A 14,038-nucleotide genomic window follows, 5' to 3' on the forward strand; every position below is an offset into this window, starting at 1 on the left:
CAGAACTTATTCACCTACAATAGCTCTCTAGGCTAAAAAATTTCAAAGAGACATGAGAAATTCAGTGGAAATAAACATAAGAAATTTGGTGGAAATAACTAATTAAATTAAAATTAATGTTACAGGATGTGAGGATTTTTAATAATGTGTCTTCCTTGCATTGCTCAATAAGGGTGTCTGTGAAGGCTTTCAGTGGTTCAGGTATTCTTCGTGGTGCATAATTCTTCAAGCTCCTACAAACTTAATGAAAATTAAAATATTGACAGTAATGAACGTGTGGAAACTGGTCTGAAATAAAAAAGCACAGATAATAAAAACAGGGTCACCTGCTGTAAAGAAATGCTCTGGTTATATTCTGCTCTGTGAGACACAAGTAGACCCAGTCTTGAAATAGAGAATCTGCATTTGTAGTTTGACCTAATTTAAAGGTCACAAAGATTGAGGAAGGATCTACTTATGATCCACTTAAATGGGGTTTGGAGCAGCACACAGAATCTTTTTTCATTTTCACTTCTTATTTTATGGTGGATTTTCACTCTTCGTAGTGAAATCTCCATCTCTGATATCTCCAAAACAGCAATGATTGCCTTTCTGCTAGAGCCACTACATGCCAACATAAGTTAATGGCTTGGTGGAGAAGGAACACCGTGGTATGTGCTAATGAGAGCTCAGATGACAGAATCAGTACAGTTTCTCCTAATTTTGCACAAACAAATAATTGATTTATAGTATTTATTAATCAGGAAATTCACTGAAACTATCTTTTAAAACAAAATCACTTCTCTGAAAGTCTGAGATCCTAATAATAATTCTGATTATTTACTTCAAATTACTGAACTAGTAGCAAGCACTCAAGCTGTATTTTATTAGAAATGCCATTACTCGGAATGCTGGAAACAGATTTTGGGGATCCATTTGATACCCATGGTAAATAAGGGAAACCTATCTCATTCCCTCCCTGCATTTTTAGAATATGACAGTTTTGGGTCACGCTGATGTGTAGCGGGGCAAACGGGTGATATTAAACATGTAAGAAAATAACATTAAGTTGTATTTTTCAGTAACATGACAGCAAGAAATACCTTCAAAGATCTCTTCCTGGAGTTTCTGGTTTTATCAGGGTATTTGGTCTCTCTGGTTCAGTGCCTAGTAAAAATAGTCCAGCTTTAATAAAGCACAGATGTTGACATATTCGCTCACCTTCATCATTGCATGGATGCATTTCATACTGAATTTCACCTAAGGAATTTTAGACTTTACAGATAATAATCAAAAACACTTCTGGCTTCCCATTGGGATCATTGCTGTTTTTCTAGATCAAAGATGCCCCATCAACATAATAACGTGAGATGGAAAGTTGTGATTTTTTTTTCTTTTAATGTTCTAATGAAAAGATTAATGTGGCTTAAGTATGGTAAGTTTAGCACCTCTGTTCCTTAACCTTGTTTAGCCCTTATGCCATTAGACCATATTTTTGCAATTCTTTCCTAAAATCCTTCTTTGTCTCTAGCTATCAGCAAGGGTAGTCATCTATAATAAAGTTAGGATTCTGTTTCAATATAATTAAGTATATTTCCTTGCTGAATACATTCCAAGCATTCCCTGGAAATACTTCCTTTTTCATGTATAGAAAGCCCGGTTTGTTTAAATTTCAAACAGTACCATTAGTGCACAATCCAGTACTTTACTTCTAATGATGCGTCAGATCTGGAAATTCCTCACTCAGTTCAAGACAGGCAAAGGGGCAAGTTTTCAAAGTAGCAAGCTGGAGGTACACCCACAAAATCCATATAATGGTTAGCAGATTTTTATACTTCACTTTGAAGATTTATCCCTTTCATACAGAGCATGCTCTGTAGACCATAATAGATTGTTAGCACTGATTAAAAATAAATCCCTTTCCAGAGCATTCCACACTTAGAAGAAAGAATGGTTTAGTGTGGTTGCTTTAATGGAGAAGCCAGTGAGGGATAGCTGAAGAGATGAGAGAAATTATCTATTTCTAGAATTATAAGAGATTTGGATGTTTTATTCTTTTTGTTTTCCTATTATTCCCTTGCAATCTCCACATACTGAATTGGAGGGAATCCCTACCAGATGACAAAACAAAGGAATAAATACATTAATGACTAAAGCATGTGGCTGTGGGAGTTAGACCACAGCAGTAAAGTAGATACTGAGACAAATTTTTTAAAAAAGGGGTTGTAGGCAAAGCAATAGTTATGGAAAGAACGTCAGCGCTGGTTTATCTGTGTGGGAGTGTCGAATAAGGGCCTTGCTGCAGTACTAATGTAATTGCAACTGGACAGGGCTGCCTCTGCTACCCAGCACGTATTTTCTTCTCCTCTTTACATCAAAGTTGTTTCCATCCCAGAGAATACCTCCCACAGCAGCTCTTGCAGACAGCAAGAGGAGATTGTCCTGCTTTTCCCCTTTTTCTGGGCATCACATCTCAAATTTTCTCAGATAGGACAATCTTGTCACTCACAGGATATTTTGTCAGCTCTGCTCATGAATAACTTTCAGACAACTAACGTGGTCTGCAGTTGTGTGTGCACTGCAGTTAGGCTTGGTTATGGCCTACACAGACAACTCAATTGCAGTTGTGATCAGGAAGAGGTAGTAGAATAGCCAGACACCAAAAGGAGTCTATATTCATCTTTTTATCCTTTATTACTTACCAACTACTTTGACTTGTATGATTCCAGACCTCACAGCATTATTTTATTTTATTTTGATTGCTAAATTTCAAAATTCATATTAGTAAATCAGCATAAATTATATCACAGAGGAGCTGTAAGTATCCCGGAAGGCAGCATTACAAACACAGAAAGTTCAGCATCAAGGAGTCAGTGCATAAAAAGATACATTTAAATGGGAATTGCAGCACATATGATTAGTGCAAAGCATTGCTTCTAATTCAAGCTGAGACTAAACGGCTTTTAAAAAGGTGCTTCTCTTGCTTAGTGGGGCTATTGGGTTTATCTGGGGAGGGAGAAGGCAGTTATACAAAAATGTCCACTGACTCAGGACTGCTATGCCATGCACTTTCTGAAGATCTAAAGTGAAAGGTTAAGAAACATGAATAACAAGTTGCCCCAAAGGATATTTCAATTAGAGATAAAGTTCTTCTCCATGAGAGTGAGTAAGCCCTGGAACAAGGTGCTCAGAAAAACTGTGAACTCTTTACTCCCGGAGGCTTTCAAAATTTCAATAGACAAGGTCCTGAGCAACCTCATCTAACTTGGAAGTCAGCCCTGCTTTGAGCAGAAGGTTGAACTGCCATAGACTAGACTAGAAAGTTGATGCCAGAGGACTCTTACGATGCAGGTTTCCCTGTGATTCTGCCTAGGATAGAGAAGGAGAACAGACTGCAGACACCGGAAGCAGAACTTGCTGATATGCAACCTGTGCACAGATTCCAGTGGATTTCAAGTCGAAGAAATATGAAGAATATCTTTTATTTTGCAAGATACTTCATGAAATCTAAATTGCACAACTGATAGCATTGAATTTATAAAATAATCTGTTCTAATTTTAATTCAAAGGGATTAACAGTACAAGATTTTGTAAAAAAATGGATTTGCTTATAATATGTCAGGAAGATCATTCTAAACTCAGGTAATATTGTAATACTGGAGAGGTTATATGGGATTCTTTATATATAAAAAGGCAGGTAGACTGGTGCTAAATGCAAAACTCAGTTGTACTTTGATTATACTCTAATGTGCTTTGCCAGTGCCAAACTCTCTCTCAAAAAAGCAGATATTCACATTCTCATATATTGGTTCCTGTCTTGTGCTTCCTTTAATGCACAGGAATTTGCCTTCAATCCACTGACATTCAAGGGACTGACAAAACTGCCCTCATTTGAAGTCCTTTGATTTTTTTTTGGGGGGAGGAGTATTTTCTTATTTTAAGTTATTTTCTGCATGTTGGTGAAGTTTTAACCACTTCTATAGCATTACTTCAGTAAAACCAAGAAAAGCATTGGGCCCATATCCTTTAAACTGCATAGAGTGTTATACTGCTTATTGATTCAAATATGTCAAAATATGCCAAATAATAGAAATATCAGATAGAAATAATATTTTACGGTCTATTAAGTTCAAATGCACAAGGAGGTTATTGGAAAAATCTACAAACCACAGGATTTTAAAAGATTATAGCTGGGAGAGTCCTTGCAAATCACCTCAGCTATCTCTTCCTGTGGTAGGATCAAGCATACCTATGTCATGTCAGGTAAATCTTTGTCCAGTTTCTTCTTAAAAATCTGTGGGATAGATGCTCCCCACTGCTCCTGGCTGGTAGTTGCATTGTTTTGCTACCCTTGTGTGACTCCCAAGAGTCCAATCTCATTTTATCTCTTGCATTGTAAGCCTGCTACATCTTATTTTAATATCCTTGGGATACTATCCCTCTGTCATACTCTAGCCTTTCACATAGTTGAAGACTCTTAGCATATAGCATTCCTTTCTTTCACCACCATCCTGGGTCTTCTCTTCTTCAGATTAAATGGCTGCAGTTCTTCCTGTTTCTATACAAGTCATATTTATAGACCTCTGATCATTCTCATTGCTCTCCTGTAACTCTGAAATTTGTTTTCTTCTTCCATTAAATATAGTGCCCAAAGCTGGACCCTACCCAGGGCCTTTCAATGCTGAGCAGAGTTGAGGGATTTCTTCCACTGCCTTCAAATAGAATCCTATGTTCAGCTTTTTTTGCAGTTCCTTGTAAATTATTTCTTTTATTAATATTTTGACAACTGAACAAAACAAAGTCCATGTCCATTTTTTTTCTCCTAAAGAACTAGGAAATTTTCAGTAAAAGACAGAAGTTCACACGCAAGGATGTCTAAAAGTCATACTCTGATAACAGCAAAGTCTTTGGAAATTTTACTGTGCCTGTAATGGGCTCAAGATTTGGTCCTGAGCAGATATTTGTGCTTGATGTAATAAATGAGCTCTGTCTGCAATTAACTGAAGTACATGGCAGCTTACAGGTCCATGTCTAACCTTTTGTCCAACTTCCCCAAAGAAATTAAAGGCGGATGTGATCGTGTGGCTCACAATACCATACAAATCTTGGAAGAAAGACCCTCCTTCTAGGAAAATTAGGATAGATCTGTTTGACAGTCAGTATTTTTCGGCTGTGCAAGGAAAATCCTAGCCTTGAATCTATAGGCTGCCCCTTGCAAAGAAGCTGAAATTTCCTTAACTGTGCACTCCTTTACTTTGATCGCATTCCATGTGTACAAGACCATCCAACCAATCTGTCACTTGTGACTTAAACCTTGAGTGTTATAAATAAATGCTGTACAACTTCTGGCTAAAGGATAAATCAGAACATTAAGACGATTAAGAGAAAGCAGAGTGTCAGTCCAACTACAATAAAGCTAATATCATTCAGTTCACTGTAATTTAAAACATCTGTCAGCTAGTCCTGGCTTGTGATATAACAGGCCAAATTCTTGGACACTGAGTTATTCTTAGAAATATGCATGCAGGCATTGGCAAGTCGTGCTGCAAGTTGCCTGTTGCCAGTACCCTGTCAGTTGTATGCGCCAGCAGATATAAAAGCTATTGTTCTAGCTCATGAAAAATAACTTCAAGTTTTTAATTTCAAATTACTCAAAGGCCATGGGGATACTGGAGCCAATGCATTTTAAACTAAACCTCACACCAATGAGCAATAATTTGACAAATGTTGTTCAATTCACCCAAAAGTTAATGGAAGTTCTGTTCATTCATTGTAATGGGCAGAGTGTGGCCAAGCCTGCCCATCTCAAATGAAGGATGGAAGGAAAGGGAGGAGGACAAAAGTCCATGCCCCTAGAATGAAAAAATACTGGTGCAGAATGAGCAAATATCATACCTTTCTTCTGGCTTTCAATAAAAGCAAGAATACATATTATTTTAAGTCTGGGCTGTTGAAATGTACACCCTCATCGATTTCATCTACCCTTTCTTTCCTGCAGCTACCGGCATTTCCTGTGTAATATCACTTATGAAAGTGAAAACATAAGTGGAATTTTCAATAAAAAATGTTTGATATGAGGCTGTGTTATTTCCACATAGAACATGCCTTCACCTTCAGAAAGCAGCACCATTGCCCTAGTGAAAATTTGTATTAGGGGCTGGGATTTATGGAGTATACTTTCCGCTTGTTCATGGAAATGTGTGATTTACAGCTTTCTCTCATTCCGCTGTTTGTCCCTACACCTGCTCCTACCTGGATTCCCATAACTTCACAGTTTTATGAATATTATAGGTAATTTGGGAAAAAAAAATCCAGAAATTAATATCATCATAGTGCTCACTGGACATGCTGATAAAATAATACTGAATTCAGAAATGTTGTTACTTCTATAAAATTTTACCTATATAATGGAATTCATAACGTGAAATTAAAACTTGTGATGATTGTTTTAAAAATATATACTATCGCACTACACTAAGAGTTCAGGTTTCTTTCCTACGTTATGCTTGTTCCAACTTATGCTCAAACTTATCCCCTCAGCAGATGGAAGGAACTTATCTGGATTTTTAGGTGTCTCAGTCTTGCAAAGGATGTAACATTTATGTGCATGTATAGAGTCCTGGGAAAATCTGAGATCACAAACTGTGGGATTGTTGAAGTTTATATACCTCTTTCCCCAAGATTGATAAAAAACATTTCTTTTACTGGAATCTGTTTTGATCTGTGTTTCAATTTGAGGACAAAGCTTGAACAAAAACAAAACTCTCCTTTTGCGTTTCATCTGGTCTTGTCTTCTGATGGAAATATTAATTTTAGCAGCAGCTGTAATTATCAGTTCCTTACTAATTGCAGTATGATGCACCCCGGCCAAAAGGGAGATTATTTTCAAACACAAAGAATTATTAAATCTGGATTCTAGTCTTGTTGTTCATGATTGAATGAGATTTCTTTAGAGGTGGGGCAAATGGGAAGAATAGTTGAATTACTTCTATTTTATAACAACACTGATAATAAGTAAACAGTCATTTGCTGCTACATGAGGGAGTCTTTTGCTGCTTCACATGAGTGTGAAGTAAGTCCCAGAGCACAAGGTATTGCCCTTGTTTCACAAATGGAAGAAACTGGGTGTAGGGAAGTTAAGTGTTCCCGCAGGAAGCCTTTGGCAAAGCTGAACACAACTCCTGAATCATGGTCTGTGCTACAGTTGCTTGATTACATTTTTCTTTTCTCTTGCCTTGTTGTCTGCTGGTGAATCACGGCAGTGGGTGACCCCAATTTGTACTGCAGATGGTAATATTTAAATCTTATGACAGTTTTCATTTAGGGAACCTTTTTTTTTTTTTTTTTCCATTCTTATAATCTTTTTTTCCAAAGATATACCTGAAAAATAAGGAACTTCTGTACACAGTATCATTAGTTTGGTCTACTAATTTTACATTCTGAGCTTGGCTAAAAGAATTAGTAGTTTTTTAACTTTTTTTTTCTGCCATGACTCGTTGTCCTGCCTTTGTTTTCTCTCACTCTCTTTCAGAAGAAAACCAGTACTATGGTTACTATGGTTTGTGCTCTGTCCAGATCTCAGCAATGAATTGCCTGATTCCTCTCAAAATCTTTATTATTCAGTAAATAATCTCTTTAATCATTTGTCTTGTTTTCAAGACAAATATAGTGCAGAGTGTCAGTGAGCCGAGCTGTACTTTAATTTGTAGCATTGTAAATACAACCCCATTGTACTGATGACAATTATTCTGATTTATAAGTATTAGGTGAGAACAGAATTTTCCTCAATAGCTTTCTTTATATCTGTGTCTTATAAGCACCACACTAGTATCAGGGTTGATTCAAACTGAATTTAATATATGAAGCTATGCTCATTGCCAAGCTGGAAATGCTTGGACACCAACTCACACCATGGACATTTTCTATCTACTGTGAACATTGCAGGCTACTTTATGTTCCTGCTATTGAAATCCTGTGGTTTTCTTTGGGAGAAAAGTGGTCTGTCTGTATATTTTGTAAAACCTATGAACTCATTACAAAGAGAAAACAAATGGACAGTGTAGAACATTTCTCAATAGCTTAGTTGCAGACAGTTTTTCCACAAAGAAATATTTTTCTCAGAGAAAATTGTAAACCCAATTGCAACACCAGCACAGCAGCATGTAACAAGCTTTTAGGGACACTAATGGCTAGCAGGATTCAGCACAGCAGTATTTTTTTTCCTCACAGGTTTTTGGGGAAATTGGTGATAAATGCTGATTTCCTGGGTATCTGAAAAGCAAAATGGACAGCTTGAATGGCTGAACCAGATTTGTGGAGCAAAGGAGGGTGACAGAAGAGAGGAACTACTCCAAAATTATTTAACTACATAATGGTATGAAAAAGAGTGACCATACATTTGCCTTCTTATTTTTCTTGTTGTATTTATAACCTTATGAGCCTAAGGAAAACATCTACCCTTAGTGAGCTGTACTGCTTCTGAATGCAGACTGTGAGAAATACATTAGGGAATGGGATTTTGTGAGATCTGTGGAATGGGAGGGGGGATGTTTTTTGTGGATGGGTGCTTCTGTGCGTGCCTTAGCGGCTACTGGAGAGAGAACAAGAATAATCTCTTATTCTTGCTAATTGCAACAAGAATGACTCAGATTAGGCATCAGAAAAAAAAAAAAAAAGAAAACTTTCCAAAGGCAGGCAGACCAGGACACAGGAGTAGGTCGCCTGGGGATGTTGTGGAATCATGTCTGGAGGATTTTTGAGCTGTTAGACAAATGTCTGTCAGGAATGACAGTAAGTGGAGCTGATTCTGCCTTGGGGCGAGCGATGGACTAGTTGACCTCGCAAGGTCCTTTCTGTCCCACGTGGCTATGATTGAGGGAAAGGTCTAGTTGCTTTACATGGGAGTGTCAGAGTGAGTTGACAGCAGAGGAAACCCATGATAAATGGCACCTTATCTAGTTTCCCTTATAGTTTTCTCTACTTGCAAGCTTTTTGGTATGTGATGATCCATTTGATTATAGTGCTTTATTAAGCTACTCTTTTTCCTGTGTTTTACTAAATTAAAGAGAAAAAGAGCTGGAGTTTAAGTTGCATTCTTTCCTTTTTTTTTGCAATCCTTTGTGCTATTTAACTTTCTATGCTAAACATCTTCTTTTGTAGTTGACGTACTATTTTAAATCTCTTTTTCTTGAGTCTGTTACTTGGAGGCCTGGACATGTATAAATCTGTAGCAGCTGATCAGCAATCTTGAAAATTTAATAGCTTTTCAAATGTAAATAATAACCATTAAAAACATTTGGTTTATTTCTCTGATATTATTAGTAAACTACAAAATGCATCCCCAAATGAGGCTTTTCTCTAGAAGTCTTCTTAAAGCATTTATGAAATGTAGTGTGCTTGTGAAAGAGAAATCTCTTTCTTAAATATTTTTTTCTGCATTTGCAATAGGTCATTAACTGTTTTATGCACAGAAAAAAAATGGAACATCTGTGCCATTCATATTTATTTTCCCAACATAACTTACCAAAAAATAAAAGAGAAAAGGGTGGGTTTATTTTGCAATTGCAATCTGCAGCTGTTTGTGTGAGCGTCCAGGACTGCCAGAAGAGAAACTAAAAGAAACAATCAAACAGATAACTTCTAAGATATAAACAAAATGGAGGAGAATAATTGAGAAAGGAGACACCTTTACTTTCTAACTTTTTGTGTGATTTATCAGACAGCCTAAACGTTCCAGTTTAGTTGTCTCTAGCACTTTCTGATGTGGTGCAGAGAGCGATTCTGAGAGAGGTCTCTGAAGAGTGGGCTGGGTGACCTCAGACCTGCAGATCGATTTCTAACGTTCCTACATAAAAGGGTACTGTCAGCTCAGTCCTCCAAGTGCTCCTTTAGTCCTCACACCTGTGATAACTCTATTATAGGCTCTAATATAGGCTCTGTCAAAGGCTGCGGCAAGCCATTGACCTCCTGAAGATTGCTCATCCTTTTTGATGTTAGCTGAAAGGAATCACTGAATTATTCAGCAGTGAGATCATCAAGGCAGATCTTGTGTTGGGCTTGGCAGTTGTATGTGTGGTCCCTGGGAAAGTCCTGCTGCACTGCTGGCACAGTGGCCTAATTCCAAACTAAGGGCTCTTACATCCACTTTCAAGCTGTCTTAATGAGGGCCCAAATGAGTAAATCTCTTTTTAGCTCTTACTAACAACAAAGTGTGGACTCCAGTCCCTCAAAGCTTGGAGCTGGACTGAGAGCCTCTATGTTGAGGAGACGGTCTGTCTTCTAGTTTAGTTTAGCTAGGCCTGTGCAGATGAGAAGCTGGTCAATGGGGATCCCACTCTTAACTCTCAGCTAACCCCCACTCTTTGGAAAGAAAGTAGTTCCTAGTGCTCTTTATTTGATTGACAGATGGTGCTCTTACTCATGATAACACTATGAACACACACTGAATGGCTTTAGTGGACAAAAAACAGAGGATGGAGCTGTATGATTACCAGGATTGAGTGTGCATGTCCCTAAACACACATAACAACTGTACATTTATTTTCCTTTCAAAGCCAGGAAAACAGCAGCAATTTTATCCTTATGGTGTCATTCATTTTCAAAACCTAACAAAAAAATGATCACTATGACCTCAACCTGACACTAATACCATCCATAGATAACTGAAATTTGGTTAATAAAAGTCAGGAAAATTTGAAAGCAACAGTGAAGTCCTTACAAGGGGTTCTGTCAAGTAGTCAACAAGAAGGGCTGGGGATGGCTATTAGCTCTGCCTCTGAACATTACAGAATTACCTGATTCATTTTGTTAATACTTCCGGAACTGATTTTGCTTCCACTAAGACACTAATTTTCTTGAAGTCTAAAATGGATAACTTTTATAGAATTAATTGTGATCTCAAGAATCAATGAAGAAATGAATATGCCTTGAGAAAAGAACAGAGCACTTCCTCAGAGGCATACCAAGAAGGACAGACAGAGCTGGACATATTTTTGCGGTGTAAGAGTCCATTTCTAAAAATTGAAGATAGTAAGAAGTGACAAGATAAACATGCTAGGAATAAGTTAGTGAAAGTTTTCAGGAATGGAGAATGAGGTGACATGACTGGAAACTGAGAGCCCAAAGTGGGAGTGAGGAACGGATTCTGTTGTCACTGAAGAAAAGAACTAAGATGACATCAGTCATTAAAAAAAAATGTAATGGGCAGGAGGGGAGAAAGTGAGGTAACAGGAGTTATTTTAAATTACACAGAAATGGCAGGAATTAGTGGAAATATGGAGACCAGATGCAGCTGTACTGCAAAGTAACACCAATAAAAATGACTTCTTGGTGTGTTAAGGCACCATTCAGTACTCTAGCTGGCAAGCAAACTATAGATTCAGGCCTCTTCCCCAGGTAGGTCTTTGACTGAATTGGCCTGGCTGTGTTTTATTAGCAATTGCTACATTTCTGAGACAGACATCCTGAGGGGGAGACCTTATATACTGAGTTTCTTACAGCCCTTCTTGCAGCACAAGGGAAGCTTAAAGATGAAAGCAAAAGTAAGGTTCTGTTGTGTTTGCAGTGAAGATTTTCTGATAAAAATAGATGTTGTGAGATATTTCTAAGGCTTACTTTGCTTTAAAGTATATTGGTAATTCATAGACAGGCGGGGGGTGCACAAGCTGAGCAGGCAGGGAGCACACGTGAAGGACCAGTGCTTTCCTGCATGGGCTGTTCCTGGTGTGGGGCTGTGGAGGAAGGTGTCGGCAGTATCCATGAGGTTGCTCTGCTTCCTTTGCCTGGAGGCAGAGGGGAACCAGGGAGGAGAGAAGATCTGCCTCTCCTCTGTCCCTGTGACATGCTGACTGGTGTTAAGAGTTAGAGCACAGCAGGAAACATGACCTTTGCAGCATCAGTCATAGAGCTGGGGCAGTGATCCCTTCCCCTTGGAGGGATCAGCAAAAGCAGGCGGCAGGCTGCGGCTCTGAGTCACTGCTTGCCTTTCTGCTTGCTCTTGGATCGGGCAATGCTGAGGGCTTCAGGCAGAGCAATGATGTAATCCCAACCATGCCAGCTTTTGTCTTTGTTCTCATGCCATCTCCAAATGGGTTATGGTTCATATCAGCTGATGTCCTTTGCAGGGCCGTTGGTATTTCGTCTTTATGCACATCTTGCACATTTGAACAGAATATCTTAAATATAAAGTGGACTTTTATTTTATAAAAGCTCAAATGCCCTCAGACATTAAGGAATGATTAAGAGACACTGTGCTGTACTATAAGGACAGGAATAGTGTGTACAAGGTGAAATTGAGGTCCCAGTTTAAAGCTAAAGTTACAGTATCTATATGGGCCATATGAGCTCATGGAGAGGCACACTGTCTCCAGCCATGCCATGTGCATGCAGGTGGATACCTGATTTTTGGGCACTGTAGCAGTGGTCCAAATGCCCCTACCCATTACCCTATGCATGGCCTTGCTGCCCTTCCATCCATGTCAGAGGATGTAGGACCCATCTGCTCAAAGAATATAGGCTGACAGGACAGTCAGCTTCCCGCTTTATCAGTCTCTTGCTCTTGTGGGGAAAATAAACTTTGAGAGTAAAATGGACTGGTTTTGTGTTGAATTCAATTTGCTTGTGCTGCTGTGAAGCTTTGAATTGGTCCTGGGCCTGCAGATCCAGCTCCAGAGCTGTTTCATCTGACTGCTGCCAAATTGCAGGCACAGTTCTGTCTCTTATACCTGAGAAAAATTTGGCTTAGAATCCCCATGAAGAAGACTTCTGTCCTAAAAAGAAGATGAAGAGAAATACTAAGAGTAAGGATGTTCAAGTAAAACAATGTTAGGGTAATCTCTGTCTTATCATCAGCCAAAACTGATATAAATAAAACTGCACTCAGGAGCTATGTAGGATGAAGCCTTGGAACTGACCACATAGGAAGCCTCTGATGTGAATGGCAACATCAGTAATGCAAAGAATAAAGAGTCCTGATTACGCAGAGCCCTGGTTCTTCATTTGTTACAGTAAACCACACTCATGTGTCAAAGCAATATTAGTAGTTTATTCAGTCCTTCACAGACAAGGGTAATTTGCATCTGTATTTTCAGAACTTGACTCACACTGAGGCCAGCCAACAGCGTCCTTGGCGCTTACCTGCTCTGTAGGTGGTGGAGCTGGAATGGCGTGGGGCCCACGCAAGGCACTGAGCGCTGTGCAGGGCCAGTCCTGCTGTTTAGTGTTACGCAACTTAAAATTCCACTTAATTTCTCTGAGGGCATCTTGAAAAGAAATCCAAGAGTGGTTTTAATGCCGTCATCCAGACTGAGAGCTGTTTAGTTTTCAGAAAGGATTGCTGTGAGGAAGGGGGAGATTAGGTCCTGGCATTCAGCCCTCCAGGCTCTTCCACACAAAAATGTTATCAGTGCTTTTGAGCAGGCTAATTGATCACTTGTTAACAGTGACCCTGACAATCAAGGTCTTCAAGGGGTAAACTTGTTAAAACGATGGCTGCCATTTGATTTTTTGTATAGATATAACCAATTTGGCTAGGACATGGGGCTTAACATTGCACTGTTTTGAGAAGCTCTGTGGGATTATCCATGACCTGTAGGGTTCGGGGCCTCCTGATTTTTACATGTCATCTGACAGAGGGAGACCTCATTAACACAGAGTCCAGTCAGCTCATACCAGAATGTTAAATTAATGATGATATGGAGGCAAGAGTGCTATCTGCAAAACGAAGCGTGTCATTTCCTCTAGCCTGTAGCATTTCCTTCCCTGTCTCCTTTTTGGTATTCTTTGGCTTGCAACTGCAGTAATGGCCTAGCAGGGAGTGTGTGCCCGAGGTGTGCAAAACGTATATAGTGGGATCTGCAGAGAATTTTCTAATAGTTGGGTTTGCACCTTTATTATGCCTCTTCATTAGGTGTAAGGAAGATTGACAGTTTAGGGATTGCGACAGGATATTATATTTTCTTTGGCTTCTCTTACCTTGTCCCTTTTAATTATCTGAATTGTCAGCTCTGATTGACAGAACTGATGCTTGGAGGAGAGAGGCATGACAACTTGCCTATGTTCT

Source organism: Tinamus guttatus, unplaced genomic scaffold (assembly GCF_059628265.1).
Source record: "Tinamus guttatus ecotype Peru unplaced genomic scaffold, ASM5962826v1 Tinamus_guttatus_pri_ptg000125l, whole genome shotgun sequence".
Classification (NCBI taxonomy): Eukaryota; Metazoa; Chordata; class Aves; order Tinamiformes; family Tinamidae; genus Tinamus; species Tinamus guttatus.